Below are 25,221 nucleotides of genomic sequence, written 5' to 3' on the forward strand. Positions count from 1 at the left end.
CCAAGCCTGTAGTTCCTCAGATTCTTCTTTGGGCCCTTCTTGTAGATAGGCATACATTGCCAAGCCTTTAGTCATCTGGGAACTCTCCTGTTACCCAGGACTGTTGATAGATCACAGAGAGAGGCTTGGCAATCTCCTCTGCCAGCTCTTTCAGTACCCTCAGGTGAATCCCATCTGGCTCTATAGATTTTTGAGTATCTAGGTGCTGCAGCAGGTCTCTGATTGCATTGTCATGGATTATAGGGAGGTTGTTCTGGACTCCATCCTTATATTCCATCTCAGGAGACCACATACCCTGGGGGCAGCTGGTCTGACTATTGGCTCTATAGATTTTTGAGTATCTAGGTGCTGCAGCAGGTCTCTGATTGCATTGTCATTGATTATAGGGAGGTTGTTCTGGACTCCATCCTTATATTCCATCTCAGGAGACCACATACCCTGGGGGCAGCTGGTCTGACTATTAAAGATGGAGGCAAAGAAGGAATTAAGTATCTCAGCCTTTTCTTCATCCCTGGCTGCCATGTCCCCCCCATCCAAAAAGGGATGGAGATTCTCCCTGGTTCTCTTTTTGCTGTTAATATATTTGTAAAATCTTTTTTTATTGTCCTTTGTGGTAGTGGCCAGATTGAGCTATAGCTGGGCTTTTGCCCTTCTAATTTTCTCTCTGTATGTCCTCATAGCTCCCTGTACACATCTTGAGTTGCCCGCCCTTCCTTCCAAAGGGAGACTCTCTTTTTCTCCCTGCATCCCTGTAGTCTTCCCTGCCACTGAAGGGAGTGAAGGAAAACACTGCCTGTATTCCTGATACTTCAACCAATTGCCCCAGTGCCTTGAAGTCTTCTTTAATTGCTTTGGCACTTTTGTCCTCAGCCTCATCAATTCCAACCTGTATGGATAATAATCAGAGGGCCGTACCAGACTAGGGAGTTTCTTGGTAACATCTCTGACTCAGGCTGCAAGGAGGCAGCAGACTTCCCTGTGGCATGGGTCTGGTTGGCATATGGGGCCCTCTATTCCCCTCAGAAGGGAATCACCTACAACTCCCCTTTTTTTCCTAACAAAAGTGGTCTTAATGCATGAGGCTGGCTGAGTCATCTCAGGCAACCCCCTGGATGGACCTTCATCTACTTCCTCCTTTGCCTGGCCCTCCAGTTCCAGAGCCCCATACCTGTGTTGCAAGGGCAACTGGTAAGGAGAGGGAAGCCGAGAGGGGATTTACCTGCCCCCTCAAGCAGGGACCTGCTTTCACTCTTCCCTGTCTCTTAGCTCTCCTCCTGCTGCCTGGTGGTAGGAGGGCATCCTCAGCTTCTTGAAGGGATCTCTGTCTGCTGGCTTTGTCTCAGAGCGTGGCTCCACCAGTCTGTCTCCCTCTCCCACTCCCTGATACTTCTCCACCTATCTAATTTCTTCAATTCTGCCACTCGACTGAGCAGATCATTCACCTGCTCACACTGCACACAAGCGTCCTCTCTGCTGTCCTCCTGCCCCACTGCCAGGCTCAGGCACTCCCTGCAGCCAGACATTTGGACAGCACATGTTTGTGAGGGAGTTCCGTTTGTGTTCCCACATTCCTCCTTAGCCACAGCTTTTGACCACGTAGTCACCATCATATATATAGATACATATGTATAGATACTGCCTGAATATATGCTGCCTCGGTAACGGATATTCAACTAGCTAACTGCTGGTTCCTAACTGCTAACTGCCTGATGATTCTCCCTGCCACACCTCAGCTCTTGTCTCCCCTCCCTAGTTCGCAGCTCCTCAGCGCCCTGCAGCTCACCCTGCTCGTGAGAACTGCCCCGTGCAACCTGCCAGACCCGCCCCTGTTTGCCTGCTCTGGTTTGCCACGCTCCCCAGGGGCGTTTAAATCTCCCGCGCAGCTCCTGGCCACACCCCCTCTGTGCCTGGTTGGCTGCCACGGACTTCCTGAGCTCAGGAATCCCGATGCACAGTGCGATCAAACCCGCGCCTCGGGCAAACCTCAGTTCTTGCCGCCACTGGGGTTGAAGAATATCCTAAAATGCAGTAAGTCTTACAGTTACAAAATAACTGGAGTATTTGCTAACTTCTATCAGCTCTGAGAAAAGACCACATTTTCCATTAAGTACCTTAATACACAGTTCTTTATCTAAACTAGGAGGCTAAGGTGGAGAGGTCAAGATTTTTCCAATAAGCTGGAAATTACCAATGTTGTGTTCAGATTCTCTGTTTTCCTAATTCTTGATACCAGGATTCCCAGAGTCCTGCTATTAGTAATTTAAAATCCTATCTTTACTTCCACTATTTCTAACTATAACAGCCATTATTTTTTTTATATATATAATTTGTACCTGCAGCAAAAAAGCAAAAGGAAGAAAAATATATTTCCCTCTTACAGTCCCGTTCATTTATATACATATATATATAGCAGTGGAATGAATTCAAGGTATTGAGTATCCAAGGTAATTTATGTAAGACATGTTAAAAGGAGGTATGAGCTTCTCATGTTTGTGCTTCTTAGAGGAACTGGAAATCATTCTATCACTAGGTGTGCACTTTATGCAGCTGTTTCCTCAGTTTAATGTGGATTATGTGAAAGTCTAAAAGCTACCTTTTCTCCCTTCTGTGATGAATTGTAGTCATGATGATCTACTAGTCAATCACTGGTGATTTGCTTGTTTGTTTGTTTTATGCAGCTTAGGAAAAAATTGTTTCAGCATTAACAGTTGTTTAGCTGACAGAAAATAACCCTTCTGTAGACAGTGATCTGTTTCATATACCTTTCTTAGTTTCTTGTGATAACTTCTGTAGTGTCAACAGTTCAAAACATACAGTGGTCACCTAAACTAGCTGAATTGGGAATAGAAGTGAAATCCAGACTCTTTGTCTTTTACACAAGAAAATCACTGCTAGCTGTCAGTACTAGTGAGGTGAAATTTCTTCTTTGCTAGCTAAAGGTTGAACTGTTTTATTTATATACTATATCCCAGTAATTAGAAAGTAGTTTTATCTAGCAGCTATGACTATGTAAACAGATACATGCTGAAGATGAGCTTTAGAGAAACCTATGGGAAAGTGGGTGGTGTCCTTTGTTATGAAAGTTTCACTTAAATTTTTTATCAATATGTGCAATAGCTTATTTCTGCACTCTATATTATGCTAAGTGGAAAATTAGTGGTATTAGCATCTATTCTATTAAGATTTTTTAATGTTTGCTTTTATAGTGTTGAAATTTAACTTTGCCCTTTTTACATCTAGATCTAATTTGGAGTAATGCCTAAGAGTAAACGTACAAACAAGCAAAAATTTTTAATGGGTCTGATGTTCTCCATTAAGTCTTCTTCAGTAAGAAAGTTTTGGAGAGGAGAATGTAATCAATGAGCCATCTAACATACTGTTGGAGGGTGTTTTTTTCTGTGCATGCGAAGGTAGAAGGGAACAGAAAAGTACTTGAAGCTGTAAAGGTAGGGGGAGACTTCTATATCTTCTGTTATCTCCTGTTGCCAACACAAAAGGAAAAACTGATTTGCCACCAGATGCTGTAAAGCAATGTTATAATGTTATGTATCAAGAAGATTGGACATTGTGGAGGATTTCTGACTGTAAAATCAAGATAAGGTTTCTGCTTCTTCTTTAAAGTACCAGGGACTTTGGGAAATCATCTAGTTCAAGCCTCTCCTCAAAGCAAGGCCAACTAGATCAGGTCACCCTGTTGGTCAGCCTGATAAGCACAGACCTTGTGGATTAATCCCAGCCCATTACAGAAGTTTGCAATTGCCTCTTCTCTGAAAATATGGTGTTTCTTTTGTTCCTTAGTCTAAATAAGGATTATTTATCTCCTTTCCTTTTACATTATATTTTCCAACTTATTTTAATAAACTTAGTGTAATATTGTTTGACATTCATTAATCAAAACCACTTCTGTAATACTTGCTTTGCAACAAGGTAATCCTGTATTTGCACACTGCATGCATAATTTTCTTTAGCCCTAACTAGTCAGTTACAGTACAGCTGTTACATCTATATGTGTTCTGGAAATATGTTCACTTTGCACAGTACATGCTGTTGAATATTATCACAAAGTTGTTTTTTCTACCATTAAGTAGTTCTAAATGTTAAATGTTTGGCAACTCTAAGGAATTTTCTGACCATTCTATTAGTTTAAGTGTAAATCAGACAAGACTATTCTGAAGATGTGCTAAAAGTAGTGAATGGATCACTTAGCACTGTAGTTATCTTATTTGTTTTAACTTTTTATTTCACTTATTTCCTTGAAAATTTATCTTTCTGGTAGGTTGGGCTTTGTTTCTTCAAAACGTTTTACCTTTTACTTAATCCGACTTACTTCATTTACTGAAAGTAGTTCAATATCTCATTGTTGCAAGGCCAGTCTTTATTTTTCTCTGCTAGACTAAATAATTGGTTGGATTTCTTCAAATCACAATAGAAAACTAAGTAACTGAGAAATATTTCCCTGTATGTAACAGGTAAACATCAAGAGTATTAATATAAGTTGTCATTATGTGAAATTGCAAAGTTTAGCTTTGGGGAATGTTACTGGTCCACTAGCTTCCAAATTTTCTTGTAAGGTAGTGAACAGTTTGCCTGGAGTTCAACTTCACATGAGAAGGAGTATGAAGTGTGTTCTTTGACTTCTTCAACATACATGCTATTGAGAGTAGAATATAATTCAGCTACAGTTCACTGGCTTTATTGGAACATGAAGGTAGGTACAATTTCCGACAAGGAGGCAGCTGGTGTTGGCTGTCAATGCAGTGTTCATAATTCTATGACTACACCAATTAGCCAGTATAGCATTTTTAAATTTCTTCTAGAATTCATCTGCATGCTTTCAAGAGTCATCGTTGAAGATAGGCATTTGAATATATTTTTAATTAGTGCCTGACTGAAACACTGACAAACAAAAGTGTGTTTGCATTCTTGTAATGTGTTACTTGAAGATCTGTTTATACAGTTTCTAATTGCAGTATCTGTTCGTGTAAAGCATCTGTAAATTTCCCTTCAAAAACTATACTTGATTAACACTGACTAAAGGTCTGGCATCAGAAAGCCAAATAGGGTTTAGCTTTTCATTAAGACAGTTGCAAGAACAGTACAAAGAAGCTTCCCACAGTGCCTGCCTGTATCATCTGGCTGTAGACCTGGTGCTCTTAATCCTTCACTTTGATAAATGCTAAAAGTCACCCGTCTCTGTATGCTTGACTCAAAATGATTGTATTAAGTTTAGCTGTATAAAACAGTGTTCATGTATTTATGACTGATGCTGGTTTAAATTCAGTTAAAATGAGAACTATGAACAGGGCAGACTGTGGGGAACGGTGCCTTAGCCTTGGAGGGGATCAGTGTTAAAGCTCCGACTGTGCTTTGTGCCTGATGTTAATTATTGATAGGCTATGGGACACTAGTGCAGGAAAAGCAGTGGAAAATGAAATAATAGCTAATCCTATGCTTCTCAAAAGGAAGGATTAGAAAATTTCCCTTGGACTGTAAGTTTAAAAGCATGTACCAAGATGATGACACCAAGCAGGGTGTTGCAGTTGATATGCCAGAGGGATGGATGACATCCAGAGTGACCTGGACAAGCTGGAGAATTATGGGCCCATGTGAACATCATTACGTTCAATAAGGCCTAGTGCAGCACTGGGGGAAGACATGCTAGAGAGTAGCCCTGTGGAAAAAGACCTGGGAATATTAGTGGATGAAAAGCTGGACATGAGCCACCAATGTGCAACTGCAGCCCAGAAGGCCAACTACGGCCTGGGCTGCATCAAAAGAAGTGTGGCCAGTAGATCAAGAGAGGTGATTCTGCCCCTCTCCTCTGTCCTGGAGAGACCTCACCTGAAGTAGTGGGTTCAGCTCTGGAGCCCCCAACACAAGAAGAATGTGCTTCTGTTGGAGGATGTCTAGAGGAGAGCCACAAAAATGATCAGAGGACTGGAGCACCTCTCTTACGAAGACAGGCTGAGGGAGTTGGGGTTGTTCAGCCTGGAGAAGACAAGGCTCTGGGGGGACCTTATAGTGGTCTTCCAATACCTGAAAGAGGCCTAAAAGAAGGATGGGGAAGAAGTGTTCATGAGGGCATGTAACAATAGGACAAGGGGTAATGGTTTTAAGGTAGAAAAAGATCGGTTTAGGTTGGACATTATGAAAAAGTTCTTTAATATGAAGGTAGTGGATCACTGGAACAGGTTGCCTGGAGAGTAGAAGCCCCGTCCCTGGAGACAATTCAAGGTCAGGCTTGATGGGGCCTTGAGCAATCTGGTCTAGTTGGAGTGGTGCCTGCTTACTGTAGGGGTGTTGGACTAAATGACCTTTTTAGATCCCTTCCAACCCAATACACATGATTCTATGTAACTTTGCATTTTTGCACTTCTGTCCTCTGGTATCCAGCACAATCTGGTTCGATTTCTTTGTGCTGGGTGGATGTTGGGAAGAAAGTGGGTAGTAGTTATCTGTAGTAATCTGGTTAAGAAAGCGAGTATTTGATCTGTAGTTATCTGGTTGCTAAAAAGCATCAGTTACAAACCTTTATCCATGGTTTTGCTAGTGCAGTACTAATATTTGTCAACTACTCTTCTGTGTTCTAACTAGCACAGGCTTATTGTGCCTTGGGGCAACTCATCAACCTGCTCTTTGTTTCCATTCCCGTACTTATACAGTAGAAGTAATACTCCCACTCTTTAAAATCAGTTTAGTTGGCTGACCCTTTGACGTGACAAAGAGTAACTGTTGTAGGCATTCATATGTGTTGTAGATATGCATACATATTGTGTTTCAGAAAATTATTTCAAAACTGAGCCACTAATCTCTAATTTAATCTAGGAATCTCCAGGTTGTTTTTCTTCTGTTGTACATCCACAACAGAAGACATCTGAGAAACAGAAAAAAACAGAGTTCATTCCTTGTTTTGTTTCACTGTTCAGCTGCTACTAACTTGCTGTATTATTTATGCCTTCTATGCATAATAACAGAGAGTAAAGTATTTCTACTACTGTGAAGTTTTGATTAAAACTTGTGATGGAGGCACAAAAAAACCCACAGGGTCTTATTAGGAATTAATATTTATTTCAAACAACACTATTTGGCCCTCCAATATATAAAAAATGATACCACAGATGTGGATGTCAGCCAGGAGTATTACTACACTACACCACAACTGCTTGAGAGTTCCTAAGCTTTTTTTTACTAGTCTTAAAATAGATAATTAACCTGGATAATAATAATGATGATGGTAATAATGATACTACTACTAATAATAATAATAGTAATAATAGTAATAATAATAATTCCACATGTGCACACTCAGACAAAAGGAAAAGCCTCAGGCACCTGGAATCAGTGGTCCCACAGGGAGAAGGCTCACTTCTAGATGTATCTAGAAGAAATACATCACTCACCAAAGATGAGGTCACTCAATCTCAAGAAGTTTCCTTTGGTGGCATCCTTTCTAAGGGGGAAGGCTTCCTGGCAGACTGACTACTCCAAGGGAAAACCCAACCTGCTTCCCAGCAGGGAACTCCATTTTTATAGACTAAGTCAGATCTGACCTGTGGTCATTCCTTTGTTATTCTACCTGTGTCAAGACACCCCATTAGCTGGGGACCCTCTTCATTGTCAGAGGGTTCCACTCCAGCAATCCCCAAATTGCCTGTGAAACACAGGTGCCACCTGTGCCACCCTGTCTGCTGGCAGTTCCACAGCCCAGCAGAGGCTAAGATGAGAAATCTGTCTCATCACCATCCAGTCTGAGTGTAGATTGATCAGTGGTTCTTTTGCCAAACTCAACTGTAACTGGAAATGTGAGGATTATAAAACCATTTCAATTACTGGGAGAGTCTTGAGTCTCAAAATGGTTACGAGAGAAGGCATAAAGTTTTCATGGAAAAAGTCAAGAATGAAAAAGCATTTGATCTAGATACTGATCTAGAGTCCTTAGTATTTCTTTGAAATACTGGGGAACTGTGGTTAAAAGATTTCTGGGAAAATGTGGAAGAATGTAACAGGGAACAGCAGAACAGGCTATTAGCAGTTATCCTTTCATTTTATACTTATTAAAAAGAGGATTAGATAATGTAACTAATTCCAAATATGAAGTCAAGGTAGAGCTGATGCATTTAAAATAGGAGTGGGGAGGGAGTCTCTTTAGAGACCTGCTGGTTAGGATTTTAATTTTGGTCATATCTCCAAGTCTTAGCTTCCCCATCCTGCTGCTTCTCCTCTTAAGACGCACTGCGTTGTAACCTCGCAACCAGCAAAGGCCAGGGCAGTAGGGCTGTTTCCTTCTTTTCACCTGCTGCCGAGTGTTGATTTCCTTGCAAATTTCACCAGAACATGCTGGCAGAAGAAGCATGACTCTAGAACAATGCCACAGCTTGGGACACTGAAAGGCAGCTTTAGCTATCCCTTCTTTAGCCCATACCTTAGGAGAAGATAATCTGCAAAAGTTTCCTCTCACCTGTATTCTGAGATCAGAAGATGAGCTGGTTTTTTGGCTGGAATAATGGCTCACATGAGCACGGGTGAAGGAATTCAACCTCTGAATACAAGATGAGATCGCTTGCTTGCACCTGTGCCTGAAAACTACGCTGTGGATAATATTGATCTTTAGGTTTTTGCTGATTCCTTTTAGAAAGCAGCATATTTACCTCACAGTAATTCATTACACTCACCAGAAAAGTGACTACTTCACTCAGTAATGTTTAGCAGCATGTTGCTATTCATTTGGAGGGGCAAAGACCAACAACAAAAAATAGCCCCCCTTCTGCCTCCTAACTGTAGTCAGGATATCCTTGTTAGCTCGTAAGGATAAATTCCTTTAACCACTTTTCCAAAGACAAAGATTCAGTTTTCCAGAGAGTGTTCAGAAAAATGCTGAAATGAAATTCCATCACTTAGAAAAATTAAAAAAAAAAAAAAAAAAGGGAAGAGGAACAGCGGATCCTCAAAATTGTAAACAGTGCTTTTACTTTGGAAGAAATGCTGGCCAACCAAGGGAGAACTTCTATTTTGCCCTATTCAAAATAGGGCTCTGATCTGGATATTCTGCAGTGCACTTCAGGAATATGCCTGTCTCTGTGATGGGAACTGTACCGTGCACCTTTAGCACCCCCCCACTGAAAAGCTCTGGTGAAGCAAAATATAGTAATAGGGGGTTTTGTTTTGTTTGGAAATTTCTTGAGCAGCTCTGAAAAAACTGAGACCAGTATAAGAAATGTAGCAGTCTGAGTGACACAAATTCTAAATTATGAAGTAGGAAAGCATTTGTCAGATGGTGGAAGTAATAATTGATATAAATTTTCTTTCCTCTACAGTCATTAAATACGTGTCTTATTTTAATTCCTCATTTGAGGAATTTCCTTTTTTATATTGTTCCTCTCTATTATATTTCACCTGCAATTTACTGGCTGAATCACTTCACTCTGAGAAAAAACTAGTGTTAATTTCAAAGCAGCTGTTACTACTTCAGGTATGCATGTGGCCTCATGCTGAAGGAGCACTGCAGCAGGACACAAACACCAGTTATTAGTTTGTTCTCTGCAAAGGCACTATCAGCATATGGGCTTAGATACTAGTTTCTGTAATTCTTGCAGCAAATCATATATGTGGTCATATCCATACACGTTCCCTGATTAGTAGTACATTGTCTTTTGCTTGTATAACTTGGCAAATATCGATTATTTTTGTCCTATGTCATATAATCTTCACTTCATGAACAACTTAAAACATAAAATACTGTGCAAATGTCTTGATGGATGTTTATACTTTCTTTGTCATCATAGCAGGCCCAGTGGCTGATCCTGAAGGATCAGGTAGAATTTTCTTATAGTGTACAGCAACTGGCTGCCACAGGCCTGTTTCCAGGCAACTAGACCCTGTGGTTGCTGGCTTCTTAGTGTCTGTATTGCTGGGGATTCATCCAGCTTAAGATGGGAAACATGATGAATTATGGATAGACAAAAGGTGAGTTTCTGGTTGTTTATCAAATACTTCATTATTATATTTTTGTTAGTGAATTACAATTTTTTTACATTGTTTTGGTTTTGCTTAAAAATTAACTATAGTTGGATTTTGTCAAGAAGCAATGTTCCTCTTCAACTAACTCAAAAGATGCATAAGCTCATATCTGTCTATATACACAAGTAGAAGTAGTTAGTTGGCTGGGATGAGAGGAAGTCTTAGAAAAAATTATCTTGGGCTAAGCAGCCTAATTCATGCTTCTGTAGCATTTCAGTACAAATCACAATGAGACTAATAAAATAATGAGAAACACTAACGTACTAAAATTATTTACTTGACTTTTTCAGCAGCAGAGGATGAAAGAGCCATTTTAAAGATTGTTCTCCATAGGCATTGTGACTTGTGATGGATAGGTCAAAAAAGGAAGAGAGACAAGAGAGTGTAGATCTGGATTAATATTATTAATGTTAATACAGCTCTTAAAATAAATATGGTACTAAGTTATTGTCCAAATTAAGGCAGCAAGAATGAAAATACCTAGGAAAAGCAAATTATGGACCTGGAACATAAAGGATTTTAGAAGTTCCCTACTGTTGTAGAAAGGCAGGAAGAGTGTGTGTGAAAACAGACACTACAATAGAAAGGAAATGCAAGTGGTCTTCTGTATTCAAAAAAACGGAATTTTGGACATAAGTTACATAGCACATCCCTAGAAGTACCTGGCTTTTCAGAGGCTGAACTATGTTGTTGAATTTTATTCCTGTTTTTCTGGATGAGCAGTGACAGGAAGTAACCACAAGACAGCAGTTGACATGCATTATAACAGTTTTCTAATAGAAGAACTGACCGAAATGTGTGAAGCCCTTAAATAGTATTTTGACATCTGATGAAAATCTGATCTCTTTAAAGACAGATATTTATATGATACATAACATTTCTGTGCTGTGATTCATATGCTGTAAGCCCCAATTGGTTGTGACCTTTATTAATATGAGAATTTTACTTTGAGAGAAGTTTATGATGGTCTTTGAATTTCTAGTAAAACTGTACCAGGAAGGAGGCATGTTTCTTGATCAGCTGTTGAACATGAGGAGTATTGGATGCAAGTAAATGAAAGAAATAATTTATTATTTTTTTTTAAAATAGAAAGCTAATGTTTTGTTTGGGATTTTTAGCCTATAATAGGTTTAGCAATGACTCATCAAGCTGAAATGTAGAAAATGGCACAGTTTGATCTATTTTTTGCATAAAATCAAAGAGAATATAAGGAAAGATTTTTGTTTGATTTGTATACTTTCCCTATCCCATGAGTCCAGTGAGATCACAGTTTAAATCAGGTCAGCATTTGGACAAAGCATTTGGATAGTTCATCAGTTTAAGACCAGTCTTGTCAGCTATTACATGGAAACCATGGTGTTGAGTTTCACATGCTTGTGAAAAAGTTGATTCATAGAATATCACAGAATGGTCTGAGTTGGAAGTGACATTAAAGATGATCAAGTTCCAACCACCTTGAATGGGCTGGGGTCACCTCCCACTAGACCAGGTTGCTCCAAGCCCCATCCAATCTGGCCTTGAACACTTTGAGGTATGGGGCATGTTGAAGTTCATCAGGGTCATTGCAACACAGTCAATGAACATGTTGGAGTGACCCAAGGTATACATTTCAGTAAGGAACAAAGTCTGAACAACCCCAAGCTGTATTGCTAAATACTGCATTTTAACATAACTCTAGAGCTTTCACTTAAAAATGCTGAGGTTCCCGCTGGAATCTCTATTTATATCTGGTAGCATTGATGTAATTTTAAAGCAACAGTTTGTTTCTTAAACCTTTAATATAATTTCTCAAAAGGCATTTCTAGATTCACTTTCTGAGAAAATGACTTGTTAGAAGGTTCTTAGAACTGACTGAGTGAATCTTCATAATACAAAATGGTGAACACACATATTCAAAGTTAGCCAGAGACATCTGTGTCCTCAACTCTTATTTAATAGCACAAACAGGGAGTGTACTGAAATCAGGGATTTCACTGGAGTCCTGGAAAATGGACAGTCCTCAAAATAACAACTGACTTTAGTGTGTCTTGTCTTTGGTAAATACCAGTCTGAAATCTTGATGGAAAATAAAGTCACATTTTTAATATAAAAACAACTTGACATTTTTCAGTATACTATTTAATGAGCATTGCTCTGAGCTATATTATAATGAAATTTGCTTAAAAGTAGAACAGGCTGGTGATTCTTGGCAGAACGAGGTGGCATATGGTAAACCAGTTGTGATTTATTGGCAAGTACACTCCGTTTTTGAAAGAGTGGCTTTCAGCACAGTGGACTTTTTCTCTTGATATTCAGGACTTTAAGGAAAAAAAAACCTGCTTAGCAGTATACATGGTTTACTTTAAAAGGTAAAACCTTTCAATAAGGGTAGATAGCACAAAAAACTTTTCTATTTTATTCTTTGGTTTACATGTAGCATTTGACTTTTTACTGGTTTTAACCCATTTCTCGTACTCAGTAGGTTAAAGGTAAGTGAGCTGTTTGAACTTGTAGAAGGTGGGATTTCTGGGGCAGAAAGACCCACTTCTTTCATTGTTTCTGTTCAGGAACTTATGTGTGGATTTCCTGCACTTGACAATATCCTGCAAAAACTGCTGCTGAAGTTATGATTGTCAGGACCATGTTATATGATTGCATCTATAGACTCAGTAAATGAGTACAGGAGTTACTTGGATTGTACAATATCCTGACACAATTCCAGTCTGACTTAGGGTAGATGTTTAACTATTGCTGGTGGTATAGTAAGTAGTAATATCTTCTCATTCCCCTTTCCAATGAGAAATTTCCTCTTGAGGGAGAGCCTGATCACAAGTGCTAATCTTCCTTCTCTAATGAGTGAGCAGTATGGTTCCTGCTGCCCTCAAACAGGACAGACTTCTTTGAGGCCATTCCTCTAAATCTGTGACAGAAGGCAAGAAGATGATGTAACCATGCTTAATAATCTTAGAAGAGTATACCCGTGTTATCAATTGTGACCAACATGTAGAGCTGCTTTTCAGGTTAAAATCTTAAAAGTACCTGACTGGCAGCTTTCCATTTTGTTTTTTTTCTCATCTTTACATGATAATTTTCACTGAATACAAAGCCTTAAAGTGTGTGTGCATATGTGTATATACATGTATACGGAGCTAAGAAATGGAGTAGTGAGGGTGCAAAATATGAAATGCAAAGTATTTCTGTTTATATTTTGTTCATAATATTTTAGACTTCAAATTGTGAATATTCTCCAGCTAAACATCATGAGTCTTGTGTGTATTTTTGCCTGATGCAACATGTGAGAAGAAACCAAAATATTTATTTTATTTTTTTAATGGAAGATTTTAGAAATACGTCATTTCTTCAGGATTTCCCATGGTATTCATTTAAATATGTGAAATAGGAAATTACTTGCTAAATGCCCTGCTTTGGGTCCTGTTTGGCATGGTTTGCTGTTTTGGTATTTTTTTTGTGTATGCATTCATAGGTGAAAATTCCTGCCAGTAGTCAAAGGAGGATTGTGGCACTGCCATTTTTTCTTGGTTGCTTGAAGAAAAAGCTGGATGTGACTTCTTGTGGTTGGGGTGTGCATGTCAGTTTTTAAATGTATGTATGCTTTAGGGACTGTTTTCTTCATCAAAATTCTGTGTTGTTATAACACATACAATCTGGAAAAAGGATTATATGAAGCTATTGGATTTTCTTCATAAAGGGTATGGCAAAGCTGAAATACCACAATACTATCAGAGGAGAGGTCTGTCACTAGTGGCACTTGTACCAGGTCACATGGGAAAGGGATAGAGCTACTGTACAGGAGAAGCAGCAATTATTTTCACAGATTGGTCAGATGTTAACCCATATTACAGATCTCTGGCTATGTCCCAGACTCACGGGCTCCTGAGTTATTAGCCTATTTTTTTAATGAAAGATTCTTGTTCTTGTGATTGCAGAGCATGAAATAGAGTGTTCTGAAGAGCAACTTAGAGGGCAAAGCTTCAGTGAGGCAAATGCCCTTTGAATTAGGGGCATGGCTACAAGCTGGGTCAATTATAATGGTCTGCAGGTGTGTGTAGAGAGGTGGGGTCTGACAAGTCAAACGAAGAGGTAGAGTCAAGTCTGAATTGTCCTTACTTGAACTGATTGCTGTTTAACGAATTAATAACTCCAGACCTTAGTGATGATGTAATAAAACAAGCTTTCAGTATGACACACACAGTCCAACCTGACTTTTTCCCAAAATTAAGAATGACTGGTCCTGATTTCATGGTAACTTGGTAACATACTGGGAAATACTAATTATTTTTTGTTTGGTTTTATGAATTATCTGGTAGCATATGAAATAAGCAGTTGTGGAGATTTGCTAAATACCTTTACTGCTACATTATTTCAGTCTATCTTTAGTGTTTCAATTATTCTCTGTTCTTTTAAAAAAATAAAACAATAGATTTTTACTCTAGAAATACTCAGTGTTTGTTCTGTTGTGTGTATGTGTCTGTATGTATGTTTATATATCTTGCTGATCTTCAAGCTGTGTAGATATAATGGAGAGGTGTTTGTGCCAAAAAGTCAATTACTAATTGCCTTATTTGGGATTTTTTACAAGAATGCTGCAGGAAGTGTCTCAATTTTTCTTTCTTTTTTTTTTTTTTTCCTCTTGAGTGTGGGCAGTGAGGTTTTCAATTAGTGGAATTTATAGGTTAGTTATGATTCATCTCCTGAAATCAGCTACATGAATTTGAATCATTAGTAGTGTTTTCCAATAAAATCCTATAAAATTCAGCTAATTGTTTGGCAAGGATATTGTATTTGTCTTCCAGATGCAGTTTTTCAGTATGGGCACATGTTAAAGATCCTAAATGTTAAAGTAAGGGATCAGTTAGGACTTCACTTCCACTGACATGTATTGTATACTGAATTGTATGGTTCTGCAAGTTAGATGATGATGATATTGTAGCAGAGATAGATAAAGAAGATGAAATTTTGTTGAAAGTTCAGAAGGCAATTCAGTGTGTAAGGTGTTTTTTTTTTAACTGTGGGACAGGTATTTTTTGATATAGTTTTTATGAGATTACATTATTTCACAGAATCACAATCACTTAGATTGGAAAAGACCTTCAAGATTGTTGAGTACAACCATTAACTCTACTCTACCAAGTCCAGCTCTAAGCCATATCCTCAAGTGCCACATCTAGATGACTTTTAAACACATCCAGGGATGGTGACTCAACCGCCTCCTTAGGCAGCATGTTCCAATGTCTGACAACCCCTTACAGTGAAAAAGTTCTTCATAATGTCTAGTCTAAACCTCCCTGGTGCAGCTTGAGGCCATTTCCTCTTGTTATATTACCAGTTACTTGTGAGAAGAGACCAGAACCTACCTCTTTACAACATCCTTTCAAGTAGTTGTAGAGAGCAGTGAGGTCTCCCCTCAGCCTCCTTTACTTCAGACTAAATAGCCCCAATTCCCTCAGCTGCTCCTTATAAGGCTTGTTCTCTAGACACTTCACCAGCTTTGTGGTCCTTCTTTGGACATGGTTGTTGTAGGACTCTGACCAACTGGAAGGGTCAGTATTCCTGCCCACTTCCTGTCATAATCTATAAAAGCCAGGAGAGCCAGAAGCCCATCTCTTCTCCCTTCCTGCTCCTTTCTCCCTGCCGGGGCTGCTGCTGATTCCTTTGGCTTCCCACGTGCTTGCTCCAGAATCCAACTGCATTGGGTGGTGTGAGGAGCCCTGGACCTCTCTCCTGGAGCAGCCCTGTGTGTCTCGTATCCCTGCGATCGAGATTGGTTTTGTATATATTTGTATATCAATACTTATCTGTTCTTCCCCCACATTTTACCAGTTTTCCTGTGTTATAGTAAAGTTGTTTCTAGTTTAAACTTCCAAAGTTTAAATTTCTCTTCCTTATTCCCCGTATATCCTCCCTTGGGAGGGTGGAGAGGGCATAATAGCAATTCTGTCCTCTGGTTTGTTGGGTTTTTTTGGATTCACGTAGTTCACATACTGGATACGCCACCAGTAAGCTGTTACTTGTGTGAAATTGAACAGTTTTATCAGATATTTTAGAATGTTGTTAAGACAAGCATATCGCTTAGCTGTTGAGTTAGAGCAACCTTTTAGCTATTCTAAGAGGTAAGTTTAGCTCTCAGGTCAAGGAAGGAATTTCATCCAAGCTTGCATGGATATTTAAACTTCCGAGTTTTCAAAGAAAAAAATATGAATTCTGTTTTTTTTTTCTCCTCCACTGTCTGTCTAGTTTTATTTTCCTTTGTGTTTGAAGACCTAAAATTAATTGTTTTGACCATTGCAAACACAACCAAACACTTCTCTGGGGAGATAGTGGAATTTGGCCCTTTCCCATTTTTTTTAGTTTATGTACTAATTTCTTGCTTATATGCTCATGCCATTGCATCTTACACTTATTTGAGTTACTGCTATGACCCATCAAGAAGAAACTAGGTCTAGATGTTTTTTTTGTGCTGCTGGCAAATACAGACATAACTATTTAATTTACAAAAGCTGGTGCTAGCTGTTCAGGACAAGAAAAGGTGGGGTGAAAGGTGCTGCTGACATATAAAAGTCATCACAGTAGAATTTGCTTATATTCCTTCTAGTTTTAGAACTTTTAAAATAACTGTTTATCTATAGGCTTTATCTGCCCACCTTAGGAAAGTGGCTCCCTTTTATGAAATAGTATTTTTATTTTGAATGAATTAGATTCTAACCTTCACACAATAAATACTGATTTCAGAGGTATGAGTATAAATAGCACGTAACTTTTATTACTATGTACGCAGTAGTTGTTGGTTACAAAGCCTCTGGATTTTAAGAAATTATAAGGGATTAGTAGGGTTTGATGTTACACCTCTCTTCTCCTAAGCCTGATTCAAAGGATGAGAATACATATATATATTATGAAGGCTTGCATACACGTGTAATTGTAGTAAAATTAACCCAAATAGTTTCAATTCATGGGCTAGGAAAAATAATTTCGCTGAAGAGCTTAGAGTCCTCTTAGGACCTCTCTTCTGTCAGTTGGTATTTGGACAGTACTTAGAGTCTTTAGAGCTTAACACTAATAGATAGTTACTGAAACAGCAGAGAGCTACATATTAAAAGTTGCAGTATCCATAATGGAGTTCAGTTTGTCGTGACAGAGCCAGGCACATGGTATGCCACCTCCAGTTCTAGTCTTAGGAAATTGTACCCAAAGTTAAAATAGATCGAGTGGAATCATCAGCATTTTTTGTTTAGATTTACTTTGTGGAAAAAGACCTTTACAGGATCTATAAAAGAAACTGTGTGACTAAAAGAAATAATGCTTCTTCTACCTTGGCTGCTAAAAGCTCTATCCTTGATGTCCATAAAGCCTTCTGCAGTTTTTTAGATGTAAAACAGTAATGAACACATGCTTTGAGATGGCTTCAGTATAGCTTTGATTATTCAGTATTACAATTCTCAATTACGTGTATTAGTCCTAAACTTAATTATTGCTGCCCAACAAACAAATCACGGACATCCTGACTTTTACAGTCTGGGCAAGGATGAATAATCACTTTTGAAGAGCTGTGAAGTATAGCCATGCTAGCAGGAGCTGCCTGATTTTTGTGTCTTCAAGGGAATATGGTAAAAAGTCTCTCGCAAATGATAATGACGAAGAAAAAAAGCAAAAGCCTCCTGAGAATTACTGCATCTGGACTTTTAATATGCTGAAATAAAGCTCTGAAGGAAATGTAAAAAGAAAAGAAGCCTGCCTTCAATATAGTAGTGGACTCTAAATGAGATTTAATTACCTAAGAGCAGCATATAGAGCTGTGGACATTGTCTACCTAGACTTTGGTAAGGCCTTTGACACCGTCTCCCACAACATTCTCCTGGAGAAGCTGGTGAAACATGGCATAGACAAGTACACTCTTCACTGGGTAAAAAACTCGCTGAACAGTCGTGCCCAGAGAGTTGTGGTAAACAGGGTCAAATCTAGTTGGTGGCCGGTCATCAGTGGTGTCCCTCAGGGCCCAGTTTTGGGGCCAGTCTTGTTCAATATCTTTATCAATGATCTGGATAAGAGGATTGAGTGCAGCCTGAGTAAGTTTGCAGGTGACACCAAATTGAGTGGGAGCGTTGATCTGGGTAGTAGCGTAGGAAGGCACCGCAGTGGGACCTGGACAGGCTGGATTGATGGGCCAAGGCCCATATGAGATTCGATAAGGCCAAGTGCTGGGTCCTGCATTTCGGTCACAACAACCCTAGGCAACACTAAAGGCTTGGGGAAGCATGTCTGCAAAGCTGCCCACCAGAAAGTGATTTTGGGGTGCTGGTTGACAGCTGGATGAACATGAGCCAGCAGTGTGCCCAGGTGGCCAAGAAGGCGAACAGCATCCTGGCCTGTATCAGGAATAGTGTAGCCAGCAGGAGTAGGGAAGCGATCATGTCCCTGTACTCGGCACTGGTGAAGCTCAAGTACTGTGTTCAGTTCTGGGCCCCTCACTATAAGGACATGGAGGTGCTGCAGCATGTCCAGAGGAGAGCTACCAAGCTGGTGAAGGGTCTAGAGAATAAGTCGTACGATGAACAGCCTGGGAGAACTGGAGATGTTTAGTTTGAAGAAGAGGAGGCTGAGGGGAGACCTCGTTGCCCCCTACAACTACCTGAAAGGAGGTTATAAGGAGGTGGGTGTTGGCCTCTTCTCCCAAAGTGAATAATGACAGGACCAGAGGAAATGGCCTGAAGTGGTGGCAGGAGAGTATAGATTAGGTATTAGGAAGAACTTATATATTGAAAGAATGGTCAGGCACTGGAACATCCTGACCAGGGAGGTGGTTGAGTCACCGTTCTTGGAGGTATTCAAGAAACATGAATGAAAGATGTGGCACTTCAAGGCATGTTTTAGTGGCTGAGATTATGGTTTGTGGGGTGGGGCTTTTTTTGGTTTTGTTTTGTTGGGGTCTTTTTTGTTTGTTATGTGTTTTATTTGTTTGGGGGTTTTGTTTTGTGTTGACTGTTAGACTCAGTGATCTTAGAGATCCTTTCCAACCATGACAATTCTGTGATTCTGTAATAAAAGCAATTTTGAGATGTGTTGGTGGTAGAAGAGGCTGATAATCTTTGTCATGGCTCTAGACATAAAATACTGACAGTTTAGTGCTTTTCAGATCTCTTTTATCCATAAATGTTTTAATATATAGGAAAGATGCTGTACGTGATTCTCCTATAGGTTTTGAGACAGGTTGCTATTTGTGGACCTGGTCAGAAGTTGATATAATTCAGATAATTATATTCTTCTCCAGTAGGATATCTTAACTTGGCAGGGTTCTCCAAAACATTGTGTTACGCTACAAAAGCATTATATCCAAGCTGGGTGATACTCAAAATTTATTTAAAACCTGCCTACACTCAGTACTGGGGATTCTGCTGTGTCAGCACTATATGTTACAACATGATTTGGATGAGTTGATTGCACTGCTGATTTACATGGAGTATTTGGGATTAATTTGCCAGTGTAACTTGGCAAAAAAATATAAATCTCTAGCTTTTTTGAATATAATTCTTCACTAATCTCTGCCAATGGAGTAAGACAGGCTTTTCCAATGAAATTTTTTTTAATGCCTAGTACTCATAAGCATAGAGGGCAATTCTTCGCAGCTTCTTTGTTTTATATAGGTTGTCACAAGTGAATTACAGAGCTTTCATCAATATAGTATGTTGGATCTTTTGTCTGATTTAGCTGTAGAACATACAGAGGTATTTTAGTTGTGTTTTCAAGAGTGAAATAATACTTTTGATTAAATGCAACAAACTTAAGTACTGTATCTGTAAATTAATACAGAACTAATTTATAATAAAAAATTCCTTAGAAGTAATGAAGGCTTTAACTCACAAGTAGTTAATGAGCATAAGTGTCTTTCATTCTTCAGAAGGAACCTTTAAAGTTGGCTGAAATGGTAGCTTTGTAATGTTGGATGTTTGGAATTTTAGCCTTAGAGTTAGTGTTGCTATCCATTTGTTACACTGAAAATGAAAGTGTAAAAACTTCTTGAGGGAGCTTTTTGAATCTGTTAGGAAGGCATACTGATACAAACATACTTGACTAAGTCCATTCACTACCTAAACATAATGAGACCCCACTTAGAGTAGTACATTCAGTTCTGCCATCCCTAGCACAAGAAAAACGTGGTGAGAGCTGTCTGGGGAGACGTTACAGCAGCATTTCACTATATAAAGGAGACTTACAAGATGAAGAGTACCTTTTTATCAGTGCCTGTAGTGATGGGACAAGTGACAACATTTTTAAACTGAAGGACAGTAGATTTAGACATAAGGAAGAAATTGTTTATGTTTAGGGTGTTGAGGCACTGGAAGAAGTTGACTAGAGAATACATGGATGCCCTATTATTAGAAGTGTGAAAGATCAGGCTGGATGGGGCTTTGAGCAACCTAATCTCATGGAAGATGTACCTGCCTGTGGCAGGGAGTCTGGACTGTATCTTTAAAGGTCCCTTCCAACCCAAACCATACTATGATTTTCAGAAAGGATTAGGCAGCAAGAATGATGATGTCAAGATGCGCACTACTAATTGGTATAACCCTTTTTAAAAAAAGTTTGCCTTGCTTCCCTCTCCCACCTCCTCATACCCTCTCCCACCTCCTTATACCCTCTCCCACCTCCTTATATCCCTGCTAGACATTGTTCCTGTATTTCTTGGGTTGCCACTAAGTACTCTGCTTAGTACTTGGCACTTGATTTTTTACATACAGAATCGCCTTCTCAGGCAGACTTGGTCATTGCTTTCATCTCACTTTGCAGACTATGCTCTTTATACAGCCTCATTAAAACTGAGTTACTTTTAAATAGTTATGTTTTGTTTGTTTCTGTTACCTTTATGGAAATTAACGAGTCTGAGTATCAAGCTGTAAGTTTATCCTCAAAGAAAACAGACACTTGAATAACTTTTTAGCTAAATGAGGGATCAGAGATTACTCATTTGTCAAGTTTAAATTGGAAGATGATTAAATCCACAGGTGAGGGCAAAAATGAGTATCCTTAGAACTGAATTTAATGATCAGCAGCATGATGGACAAACTTTGACTTTTCTCATTATTTTTCTGAAATATTATTTTATTGAAATTGTAGGGCTTTCAAGATAAAGTCTTTAACAGTTTGTTAATCTCTAACAGTGAGCATCTCTCTCACCTTTGTTCCCTTTGTGCCACTTGCAGTTTGCTTCTTTGGTTGATGTTCTTACAGGAGAATCATGCAGTTGTTTTATAAGTAGCTAAAGAAAGGGAAAGAGTTTCTCAAGGTAATAGGTTTGTACTCACATCTGTAAAAATCGTGGTTACTTTGGAGACCAGCAGCTGACATAGCAGGTTAGTATGTGTTGCTGGGAGATTTCTTTTCTCAGGTCAGTTCTAAGCTTTCCTGTTTATTTCAGTAATTTTGTGTCTTTTCATGCTTTTATGATTCCTGACTGTATAAGAAACCTCTGTTGTGTCTTGGCATATTTGCACGTCAGAAGAGAGTGTAGAAGGGAGGTTCTCTAACTAGTTACAACTGAGCCACCTCAAGCACCAAAGGCTTCTAGCTAAGACAGCATGGATCTCTGCATGATTAATTTACTCCTACCCTCATAAGCTTTGCAATGCTTTAGTCAGGCTTGTCAGCAAGATGATTTGTTTCTTCCTTTTGTAGTATCTGGGGCTTACAGTGCTGTCTTTGTTATAGCAAGATGTGTCATATAAATAAAAACAAAAAGGAAGCAAAATAGAAAGTTCAAGTTTGAGGAACTGACCTATTCTGGAGCTGTAATGATACATCTGTCTGAAATTTGGTGGTGAGAGCAAAAGAGTCATGTAGTTTCTAAATGGACAATGCTGTCCTACACTGGTTTCTGTAAGACCAACAAGCTGGTGTGATCAGCTTTTGTCATAACTTGAAGTTCTCTTTCTGCACACATGGCCATGTAATCTTCAAGGAAACATGTTTTTATTAAAACTTAAGGTTTCTAGTGTCTAATATGAAGTATTGTTATCTATAGAAGGATTGTTAGGTTACAAACAGCTTCTCAGCCAAACTGGGAAAAGTGCAAGTAGCTTCTTTACAAGAAGTTTCATTTTTACAAACTTAGGGATGCATAATAATTCATCTTCAAATGAAATTGTGAGATTCTTGTTCATTATTACTTCTTAAGGAATTCTAACAGCATAAGCAGAGGAACAAAAGTTCAGGGTATATAATGTTCCACAAATATCTTTCCAAGTTCTGAATTCTGGAGACTCCAAGAAATCCTCAAGCTAAAATCCTGTTTTAGGTTAAGTTAGACACTAGGTAAGTACTTATAGTTTGGTCAGATGCTCCTCTACTCTGTGTGTGTGAAAGGAATTAATTCTTTCTGTGTCTGCTTTTTTATTTCACTAAGCAATAGATGTTTGAGGAGACATGCATTGAGCAAACCAGAAAGAAATGCAGTGAGTTGTAGTTTTCTTTGATATTTGATTATTGGGAGCTACATTTCTAGCACTCAGTACCTTTTGTGATGTAACTTTAGTGTTTTGTGTAGTCAAAATTCAAACCCAGTTTACATTCTCCTGTGGTGTATGGCAAGAGTATCCTTTCAAGTGTTAGGAGTTTAAGGAGATAAAGCTATTAATTTTTAGGTTTCTACAGGTGGTGGAGAAAGAAAAGTATGAACATACTGGAGAATAGAGATTGTAAAATAGATCCAGGCATGGATGATTCCTCTTGAGTTGACCATTAATGAGGCATGCTTGCACAAGTACCTCAGGTAGAAGCTGAGTATTCTGAATTGTCACTATAAACATCTGTAATGAGTTCTGAAGCCTTACAGCATCTGGAAATCACTCTTACACAGCTGGCTTTGACAGAAAGGTTTTCTGAGTCATTGCAGAATTAAATTATTTTAGGGTCTTGAACTAAATGTGTTAATTTTCTCTTTTGAAACACTTCATTCTGGATTGTAAGCCTGTTTATAAATTAACTTGAGTGATCTCTTTTTGGTGGGTATTTTTATTTCTTATTAAATACGCAAAGGCATGCAGAAATTTAGCAAAGTGAATGTCTCTATTCATTAAAGCTTTTTAAGAACATTAAATATGTAGCAATTTTCCTCAGCTAGTCAGTGCCAGTGAATAATGGCTGTTCTCTAATTTTCTAATACATATAGTTGCATTAGTTGTTTATAGTTGTATAGTATTTAGAAGTACGATTTAGGAGCTTTCAGAGAGACATGCATAAGCTGACTCCTCTTTACTAGCCCTGGAAAACTAGCTCTTAACAGTGGAAATTGTGGAGCACGTGGAATGCTGTAAAGTTGTGCTAAATCAGCTTTTCTTATATGACTGTTCCTCTGTGAGATTCCTTAGGTCTGGTTCTGGTTTCACAACTGTGTGATTCAGTTGAGTTCAGAAAATTAATTCCTAATTTTTCATTTCTCTAAGTCATACCTCAGAGAAACCTTTCATGGCACAAGAAGAACTTGCCAGAAAAGAACACTCTTTTAGAATCCTGCACAGCAATTGCAGTTGAATAAAAACGTAAAATATTTTCAACAGACTTCTGAAAGGCAAATGGTTGACTGGATATTGTGGCTGATAGTGTCAGCTGGAGTCTTTGCTGGAATTAATGAAAGGGAAAGCAGGAAAGAGACTAAATGCCTCTCAGGTGTCTTGTGGATTCCTGCATTTTAGATTTCAGAGAGTAACTTCAGATAAACAGTAAAGTAGGCTGTGGATCACAGCCTTTTTTTTTTTTTTTTTTTTTCCTTCTTGCAGAGCAGTAGTAAAGGGCATTTTTCTGCTTCTCAATAGTATCAATATAGAAGCAAGACAAAAGACTGATATTTCTGTGAAAGTGACACCTGTTTCATGTGTTTTGATAATTTTGTATAGAAAGAATGGCTATTCATTTTGTGCAGTATTAATGTGATGTAGGGGTGTGACTTACCTCTATTTTGTACCCATTGTCAAAGCCTATGTTGGAATTTTCGTACAAACAGAATAAACAGCAATTTTGTAGAATAAGGGCTTAGGAGTGACAGAAGTATATAATTCATGATCTAGAGAAGAAAACTGAGCAGAACTGCTTATTTCTTGACTAGATACTTCACACATCACAACCTGGACAAATTCTTATTGGGAGCTGCACCATTCAAAAGCTGTTGTGATATACTTACATAATAAATGGAGGAATACAGATTGTATATCCCTTTCCTTGTATGTGTTTTCTGGATTCTGGCATAGTTGAACATTTTACTTGCACATGAGTTGTGAGCATCTTGTTAATTCTGGTAGGTTCTTTCCTGATGTGCTGGTTCATGTATCTACTTCACTTTTTTTCTTGTTATTTTGAACACAGCCCAATAATTAGCCTCACTTACGGATTATTTATTCCTAGTTTTTTACTACTAAGACCTTAATATTTTTTCTACTTAAGAAAAATGATGACCCAAATATGAACTTTGCAATAGAAAGTGTGTTTCCTTTCAGTGAAGAGACTTAAAGTTGTATAGTTGCAAAAAAACTTATGAACGAAAGTAAATAAAATTGCTTCAGGTTGCTGTGTAAAGATGAAATCCTGAAAAGTCCCTGAACTAAGAGAAACCGCTTTCTTGATGCTTAAATATAAACCAATTGATTTAACACAGATAATATTTTAAGGTAGTGGAAACTAAACTGGGAGGTTTGAGAATTAAAAGTATACTAACTTCATGGAAAACCTGTGGACCCAATTTCTTGTTGTAAGACAAAGCATGTGGGAAGGACATGAAAGCAGTGTAAAATTGGCTGACTGGTTGCAGTTATTTTCCTTCCCTTCTACTTACTCTACAAAAATTGAAGTGTTTTTTAGGGTGATAAAATACTAATAACTTGGTGTATTCTTATATACGACACCTACCTAGACGTAGCAACCATGCCACAACATTCCAGGACTGAAAGTGCTTGATTGAATTCAAACTGTGCTTCACAGACTAATGATTAGAAATCCTGTCAAGCAGCATTTTTAATATACTTATCAAAATAAAGCTGTGAGGCCAAGATAACTCCTCCATTTCCTGCTGGAACTAAAGTGAGGGAAAACTTCCTAAAGTTGTGCTAGTTGTTCTTAAAGTGTTGTGCAGCTTCTCCAGCCCAGTGCTAGAGGTGCAGTTTCCTTCTGAATTTGTTTTAACTAGTTGGAATTCATCCAGCCTCTAACTGTATGTTTAAAGAA

The sequence above is a fragment of the Chaetura pelagica genome, unplaced genomic scaffold (genome assembly GCF_000747805.2).
Source record: "Chaetura pelagica isolate M959 unplaced genomic scaffold, ChaPel_1.0 scaffold8, whole genome shotgun sequence".
In the NCBI taxonomy this organism is placed as follows: domain Eukaryota; kingdom Metazoa; phylum Chordata; class Aves; order Apodiformes; family Apodidae; genus Chaetura; species Chaetura pelagica.